The sequence below is a fragment of the Arachis stenosperma genome, chromosome 7 (genome assembly GCF_014773155.1).
Source record: "Arachis stenosperma cultivar V10309 chromosome 7, arast.V10309.gnm1.PFL2, whole genome shotgun sequence".
Taxonomy (NCBI): domain Eukaryota; kingdom Viridiplantae; phylum Streptophyta; class Magnoliopsida; order Fabales; family Fabaceae; genus Arachis; species Arachis stenosperma.
Window position 1 is genome coordinate 20,223,678 of NC_080383.1, and position 9,253 is coordinate 20,232,930.

The 9,253-nt window shown below is 40.7% G+C and overlaps 1 non-coding gene across 1 annotated transcript; it reads right to left on the reverse strand.

Annotated features, from left to right (window-relative positions):
* Positions 1-1,776: 1,776 nt before the first annotated feature.
* On the reverse strand, positions 1,777-1,884 carry LOC130942967 (small nucleolar RNA R71). The gene has a single exon (XR_009071509.1). It is a non-coding gene; the product is annotated as a small nucleolar RNA R71 (small nucleolar RNA).
* Positions 1,885-9,253: the final 7,369 nt, after the last annotated feature.

Genomic DNA, 9,253 nt, shown 5'->3' on the forward strand with positions numbered 1-9,253 from the left:
AAATTTTTCTTTTAAGAAACAAGAAACATCAAGTATTTTCTATTTCTTCTCTTTTTTCTTGCTTGAGTCTAGTGTCTCATCCTAAGTTTGGTGTCAATTGCATGCATTCATTCATGTGTCTTAAAGATCTTCAAGTAAATTCTTGATGATTTCTTACTCTGATCTTTGAATTCTTTTGACTTGAGTGTTTATGTGTCTCATATAGTGTCAATAGTATACAAACTGCTAAGTTTGGTGTCTTGCATGCATTGTTGTTTGATTCTTGTTGCATTTTGATTATTAAAAATCCAAAAATATTTCTTATTTGTGTCTTTTCAAGTCAATAATACAGAGAATTGAAGATTCAGAACATACTGCAGAGGAATTATACAGAAAAAGCTGGGCATTCAAAAAATGCCCAGTGAAGAAGGCAGACTGGCGTTTAAACGCCAGCCAGGGTACCTGGTTGGGCGTTTAACGCCCAAAAAGGGTGCATTTTGGGCGTTAAACGCCAGAATGGATACCATTCTGGGCGTTTAACGCCATGATGATGCTAGGGGGAAGATTTTGTTTTCAAAATCAATTTTTTCTCAAGTTTTCAAAGTTTTTCAAAATCAAATCTTTTTCAAATCATATCTTTTCAATCAAATGTTTTCAAAATTAATTTCTTTCCTTTTTCAAAGATACTTACTAACAATTAATGATTTGATTGAACATTTTTTGCCTTTTCTGTTGAGGAAGGTTTCATGTTTGAATCATATCTTTTCTTGTTAGGCAAGTCATTAATTTTTAAAATCAAATCTTTTTTTTCATTGTTTTCAAATCATATCTTTTTAAAATTGTTTTCAAAACATATCTTTTTTTTAAAAAAAAATTGTTTTCAAATCATATCTTCTCAATCACATCTTTTTCAAAATAAGTTTTCAATCAAATCTTTTTAATTTCTAATTTAAAAATCTTTTTCAAAAATCACTTGATTTCTTTTCCACTTTTATTTTCGAAAATCAATTAGTGTTTTTCAAAAATGTTTTCAAAATATTTCAATTAATTTTCGAAAAATTACTTCCCTCCTTCTCACATCCTTCTATTTATGGAGTACCACTCCTTCTCAATGCACAATTCGAACCTTATCTAATTAAAGTTCGAATTCTTCTTCTCCTTCTTCTTTCTATTTCTCTTTTCCTCTGACACCTCAAGGAATCTCTATACTGTGACATAGAGGATTCCATATCTTCTTGTTCTCTTCTCTTTCATATGAGCAGGAGCAGAGACAAAGGCATTCTTGTTGAAACTGACCCTGAACCCGAAAGGACCTTGAAGAGAAAGCTAAGAGAAGCCAAAGCACAACTCTCTTTAGAGGACCTGACCGAATTCTTCAAAGTAGAAGAAGACATGGCAGCCGAAAACAACAATAATGCAAACAATGCAAGGAAGGTGCTGGGTGACTTTACTGCACCTATTCCTGATTTTTATGGGAGAAGCATCTCTATCCCTGCCATTGGAGCAAACAACTTTGAGCTTAAGCCTCAATTAGTTTCTCTAATGCAACAGAATTGCAAGTTCCATGGACTTCCAATGGAAGATCCTCATCAGTTCTTAGCTGAATTCTTGCAAATCTGTGACACAGTCAAGACTAATGGGGTTGACCCTGAGGTCTATAGACTGATGCTATTCCCTTTTGCTGTAAGAGACAGAGCTAGAATATGGTTGGACTCTCAACCTAAAGAAAGCCTGGACTCTTGGGAAAAGCTAGTCAATGCCTTCTTGGCAAAGTTCTTTCCACCACAAAGATGGAGTAAGCTTAGAGTGGAAGTCCAAACCTTCAGACAGAAGGATGGTGAATCCCTCTATGAAGCTTGGGAAAGATACAAACAATTGATCAGAAAATGTCCCTCAGACATGCTTTCTGAATGGAGCATCATAGGTATTTTCTATGATGGTCTCTCTGAACTATCCAAGATATCTTTGGATAGCTCTGCTGGAGGATCTCTTTATCTGAAGAAGACGCCTACAGAGGCTCAAGAATTAATTGAAATGGTTGCAAATAACCAATTCATGTACACTTCTGAAAGGAATCCTGTGAACAATGGGACTAGTCAGAAGAAAGGAGTTCTTGAGATTGACACTCTGAACGCCATTTTGGCTCAGAATAAGATATTGACTCAACAAGTCAATTTGATTTCTCAAAGTCTGTCTGGAATGCAAAATGCACCTGGCAATACTAAGGATGCTTCATCTGAGGAAGAAGCTTATGATCCTGAAAACCCTTCAATGGAAGAGGTGAACTACCTAGGAGAACCCTATGGTAACACCTATAATTCTTCATGGAGAAATCACCCAAATCTCTCATGGAAGAATCAAGAGAGACCTCAACAAGGTTTCAATAATAATGGTGGAAGAAACAGGTTTAGCAATGGCAAGCCTTTTCCATCATCTTCTCAGCAACAGACAGAGAATTCTAAGCAGAACTCCTCTGACTTAGCAACCATGGTCTCTGATCTAATCAAAACCACTCAAAGTTTCATGACTGAAACAAGGTCCTCCATTCGGAATTTGGAGGCACAAGTGGGACAGCTGAGCAAGAAAGTTACTGAACTCCCTCCAAGTACTCCCCCAAGCAACACAGAAGAAAATCCAAAAGGAGAGTGCAAAGCTATAAACATGGCCGAATTTGGAGAGGATGGAGAGGAAGTGGACGCCACTGAGGAAGACCTCAGTGGGCGTGCACTAGCCTCCAATGAGTTCCCCAATGAGGAACCATGGGAATCTGAGACTCAAAATGAGACCATAGAGATTCCATTGGACTTACTTCTGCCTTTTATGAGCTCTGATGAGTATTTTTCCTCTGAAGAGGATGAGTATGTCACTGAAGAGCAAGTTGCTAAATACCTTGGAGCAATCATGAAGCTAAATGACAAATTATTTGGAAATGAGACTTGGGAGGAAGAACCTCCTTTGCTCACCAAAGAACTGGATGACTTGTCTAGGCAGAAATTACCTCAAAAGAGACAAGACCCTGGGAAGTTTTCAATACCTTGTACCATAGGCACCATGACCTTCAAGAAGGCTCTGTGTGACTTAGGGTCAAGTGTAAACCTCATGCCTCTCTCTGTAATGGAGAAGCTAGGGATCTTTGAGGTACAAGCTGCAAGAATCTCATTAGAGATGGCAGACAACTCAAGAAAACAAGCTCATGGACTTGTAGAGAATGTTTTGGTTAAGATTGAAGACCATTACATCCCTACTGATTTCATAGTCCTAGAGACTGGAAAATGCATGGATGAAACCATCATCCTCGGCAGACCTTTTCTAGCCACAGCAAAGGCTGTGATTGATGTTGATAGAGGTGAACTGATCATTCAAGTGAATGGAGAATCCTTTGTGTTTAAGGCTCAAGGATATCCCTCTGTCACCATGGAGAGGAAGCATGAAGAGCTTCTCTCAATTCAGAGACAAACAGAGCCCCCACAGTCAAACTCTAAGTTTGGTGTTGGGAGGCCACAGCCAAACTCTAAGTTTGGTGTTGAACCTCCACATTCAAACTCTAAGTTTGGTGTTGGGAGGTTCCAACATTGCTCTGAGTATCTGTGAGGCTCCATGAGAGCCCTCTGTCAAGCTACTGACATTAAAGAAGTGCTTGTTGGGAGGCAACCCAATGATTATAATTTATATAGTTTCTTTTGTTATTTTATTTTTTTTTGTAGGTTGATGATCATAAGAAGTCACAAAATCCATTGAAAAAGCAAAAACAAAATGAAAAACAGGAAGAAAAACAGCACACCCTGGAGGAAGATGTTGCTGGCGTTCAAACGCCAGTAAACCTAGCAGTTGGGCGTTTAACGCCCAGTCTGGCACCATTCTGGGCGTTTAACGCCAGAAAGGGGCACCAGACTGGCGTTAAACGCCAGAAAAGGGCAAGAACCTGGCGTTAAACGCCAGGAATGGGCACCAGCCCGGCGTTTAACGCCAGAAATGGCTCAAAACGTGATTTTGAGCAACATTTGGTGCAGGGATGACTTTTCCTTGACACCACAGGATCTGTGGACCCCACAGGATCCCCACCAACCCCACCACCACTCTCTCTCTTCTTCCCCCATTCACCAATCACCTCAATACCTCTTCCCCAAAACCCCTTCACCTATCAAATCCCATCTTTCTCTTCACCACTCACATCCATCCTTCATTTTCACACAACCAAAACACCACTTCTCCCCCTACTTGGCCGAATACACTAAGCCATTCCCTCCTTCTTCATTTCTTCTTCTTCTCCTCTCTTCTTTCTTCTTTTGCTCGAGGACGAGCAAACCTTTAAGTTTGGTGTGGTAAAAGCGTTGCTTTTTCGTTTTTCCATAACCATTTATGGCATCCAAGGCCGGAGAAACCTCTAGAAAGAGGAAAGGGAAAGCAAAAGCTTCCACCTCCGAGTCATGGGAGATGGATAGATTCATCTCAAGGGTGCATCAAGACCACTTCTATGAAGTTGTGGCCTTGAAGAAGGTGATCCCCGAGGTCCCCTTTTCACTCAAAAAGGGTGAATATCCGGAGATCCGCCATGAGATCCGAAGAAGAGGTTGGGAAGTGCTCACCAACCCCATTCAACAAGTCAGAATCTTGATGGTTCAAGAGTTCTATGCCAATGCATGGATCACCAAGAACCATGATCAAAGTGTGAACCCGGATCCAAAGAATTATCTTACTATGGTTCGGGGGAAATACTTGGATTTTAGTCCGGAAAGTGTGAGGGTGGCGTTCAACTTGCCTATGATGCAAGGAGATGAACATCCTTACACAAGAAGGGTCAACTTTGATCAAAGGTTGGACCAAGTCCTCACAATCATATGTGAAGAGGGCGCACAATGGAAGAGAGATTCAAGAGGCAAGCCGGTTCAATTGAGAAGGCATGACCTCAAACCCGTGGCTAGAGGATGGTTGGAGTTTATCCAACGCTCAATCATTCCCACTAGCAACCGGTCCGAAGTTACTTTAGACCGGGCCATCATGATCCATAGCATCATGATTGGAGAAGAAGTGGAAGTTCATGAGGTTATAGCCCAAGAACTCTACAAGGTGGCGGATAAGTCCTCTACCTTAGCAAGGTTAGCCTTTCCTCACCTCATTTGTCACCTCTGTTATTCAGTTGGAGTTGACATAGAGGGAGACATCACCATTGATGAGGATAAGCCCATTACCAAGAAAAGGATGGAGCATACAAGAGACCCCTCTCATCATGAGATCCCTGAGATACCTCAAGGGATGCACTTTCCTCCACAAGACTATTGGGAGCAACTAAACACCTCCCTAGGAGAATTAAGTTCCAACATGGGACAACTAAGGGTGGAGCACCAGAACACTCCATTCTCCTCCATGAAATAAGAGAAGATCAAAGAATCATGAGAGAGGAGCAACAAAGGCAAGGAAGAGACATTGAGGAGCTTAAGCACTCCATAGGACCTTCAAGAGGAAGGAAGAGCCGCCATCACTAAGGTGGACCCGTTCCTTGATTTCCTTGTTCTTATTCTTCTGTTTTTCGAATTTTTATGCTTATGATTATCCATGTTTGTGTCTTGTGATCATTAGTGTCTTAGTGTCTATGCCTTAAAGTTATGAATGTCCTATGAATCCATCACCTTTCTTAAATAAAAACGTGCTTAATTGAAAAGGAAAAGAATTGCATGAATTTTGAATTTTATAACAGTTTAATTATTTTGATGTGGTGGCAACACTTTTGTTCTCTGAATGTATGCTTGAACAGTGCATATGTCTTTTGAATTTGTGGTTCATGAATGTTGGCTCTTGAAAGAATGATGAAAAAGGAGACATGTTACTGAGGATCTGAAAAATCATAAAAATGATTCTTGAAGCAAGAAAAAGCAGTGAATACAAAAAAAAAAGAGAAGCAAGCAAAAAAAAAAAACCGAAAAAAAAATAGAAAAAGAAAGAAAAAAAAGAAAAAAAAAAGAGTTGTGATCCAAGGCAATAAGAGTGTGCTTAAGAACCCTGGACACCTCTAGTTGGGGACTTTAGCAAAGCTGAGTCACAATCTGAAAAGGTTCACCCAATTATGTGTCTGTGGCATGTATGTATCCGGTGGTAATACTGGAAGACAGAGTGCTTTGGGCCACGGCCAAAACTCAATAAGTAGCTGTGTTCAAGAATCATCATACCTAACTAGGAGAATCAATAACACTATCTGGATTCTGAGTTCCTAAAGAAGCCAATCATTCTGAATTTCAAAGGATAGAGTGAGATGCCAAAACTGTTCAGAGGCAAAAAGCTAAAAGCCCCGCTCATCTAATTAATACTGATCCTCATAGATGTTTTTGGAGTTCATTGCATATTCTCTTCTTTTTATCTTATTTGATCTTCAGTTGCTTGGGGACAAGCAACAATTTAAGTTTGGTGTTGTGATGAGCGGATAATTTGTATGCTTTTTGGCATTGTTTTTAGTATGTTTTTAGTATGATCTAGTTAGTTTTTAGTATATTTTTATTAGTTTTTAATTAAAATTCACTTTTCTGGACTTTACTATGAGTTTGTGTGTTTTTCTGTGATTTCAGGTATTTTCTGGCTGAAATTGAGGGATCTGAGCAAAAATCTGATTCAGAGACTGAAAAGGACTGCAGATGCTGTTGGATTCTGACCTCCCTGCACTCGAAGTGGATTTTCTGGAGCTACAGAAGCCCAATTGGCGCGCTCTCAACAGCGTTGGAAAGTAGACATCCTGGGCTTTCCAGCAATATATGATAGTCCATACTTTGCCCAAGATTTGATGGCCCAAACCGGCGTTCAAAGTCACCTCAAGAAATTCCAGCGTTAAACGCCGGAACTGGCACCTAAATGGGAGTTAAACGCCCAAACTGGCATAAAAGCTGGCGTTTAACTCCAAGACAAGTCTCTACACGAAAATGCTTCATTGCTCAGCCCAAGCACACACCAAGTGGGCCCGGAAGTGGATTTTATGTCATTTACTCACCTTTGTACACCTTAGGCTACTAGTTTTCTATAAGTAGGACCTTTTACTATTGTATTTGACAATCGGGGTAGCTATCTTCTAATTTTATGCTATCTTAGATCATTTGGGAGGCTGGCCATTCGGCCATGCCTAGACCTTGTTCTTGTGTATTTTCAACGGTGGAGTTTCTACACACCATAGATTAAGGTGTGGAGCTCTGCTGTACCTCGAGTATTAATGCAATTACTATTGTTCTTCTATTCAATTCCGCTTGTTCTTTGTCCAAGATATCACTTGTTCTTCAACTTGATGAAGGTGATGATTGACACTCATCACCATTCTCACTCATGAACAAGGTGACTGACAACCACTCTTGTTCTACAAGCATCTGAGGCTTAGTGAATATCTCTTGGATTTCTGATTACACGATGCATGGTTGATCGCCTGACAACCGAGTGCTCGCCTGACAAACGAGCCAGCCATTCCGTGAGATCAGAGTCTTCGTGGTATAGGCGAGAACTGATGGCGGCATTCAAGAGAATCCGGAAGGTCTAACATTGTCTGTGGTATTCTGAGTAGGATTCAATGATTGAATGACTGTGACGTGCTTCAAACTCCTAAGGGCGGGGCGTTAGTGACAGACGCAAAAGAATCACTGGATTCTATTCCGGCCTGATTGAGAACCGACAGATGAATTCCGCTATGGCCGTGACAGGGCATATGCAATCGCTTTCAATGAGAGGATGGGAGGTAGCCGCTGACAACGGTGAAACCCTACATGAGCTTGCCATGGAAAGGAGTAAGAAGGATTGGATGAAGACAGTAGGAAAGCAGAGAGACAGAAGGGAAGGCATCTTCATACGCTTGTCTGAAGCTCTTACACCAATGATATACATAAGTATCTCTATCTTTATCTTTATGCTTTATTCATCATCTATACCCAATTGAGTCTGCCTGACTGAGATTTACAAGGTGACTATAGCTTGCTTCATACCACCAATCTCCGTGGGATCGACCCTTACTCGCGTAAGGTTTATTACTTGGACGACGCAGTGCACTTGCTGGTTAGTTGTGCGAAGTTGTGTTTATGCCATGGTATTGAGCACCAAGTCTTTGGAGCCATTACTAGGGATGGTTTATGTTTTGAAAAGTATTGATCACAATTTCGTGCACCAATAAACTTGATCATAATTGATGAGCGGATAATTTATACGCTTTTTGGCATTGTTTTTAGTATGTTTTTAGTATGATCTAGTTAGTTTTTAGTATATTTTTATTAGTTTTTAATTAAAATTCACTTTTCTGGACTTTACTATGAGTTTGTGTGTTTTTCTGTGATTTCAGGTATTTTCTGGCTGAAATTGAGGGACCTGAGTAAAAATCTGATCCAGAGACTGAAAAGGACTGCAGATGCTGTTGGATTCTGACCTCCCTGCACTCGAAGTAGATTTTCTGGAGCTACAGAAGCCCAATTGGCGCGCTCTCAACGGCGTTAGCAAGTAGACATCCTGGGCTTTCCAGCAATATATGATAGTCCATACTTTGCCCAAGATTTGATGGCCCAAACCGGCGTTCAAAGTCACCTCAAGAAATTCCAGCGTTAAACGCCGGAACTGGCACCTAGATGGGAGTTAAACGCCCAAACTGGCATAAAAGCTGGCGTTTAACTCCAAGAAGAGTCTCTACACGAAAAATGCTTCATTGCTCAGCCCAAGCACACACCAAGTGGGCCTGGAAGTGGATTTTTATGTCATTTACTCACCTTTGTAATTCCTAAGCTACTAGTTCCCTATAAGTAGGACCTTTTACTATTGTATTTTCATCTTGGTTCTTCTGGTCTCCTCTCTGGGGCCGAAACCAATGATCACTCTTGTTCTTATGTATTTTCAACGGTGGAGTTTCTACACACCATAGATTAAGGTGTGGAGCTCTGCTGTACCTCGAGTATTAATGCAATTACTATTGTTCTTCTATTCAATTCTGCTTGTTCTTGTTCCAAGATATCACTTGTTCTTCAACTTGATGAATGTGATGATCCGTGACACTCATCATCATTCTCACTTATGAACAAAGTGACTGACAACCACTTCTGTTCTACAAGCAACAAGGCTCTAGTGTTTATCTCTTGGATTCTTTAACCAGAATCTTCGTGGTATAGGCGAGAACTGATGGCGGCATTCAAGAGAATCCGGAAGGTCTAACCTTGTCTGTGGTATTCTGAGTAGGATTCAATGATTGAATGACTGTGACGTGCTTCAAACTCCTAGCAGGCGGGGCGTTAGTGACAGACGCAAAAGAATCGCTGGATTCTATTCCGGCCTG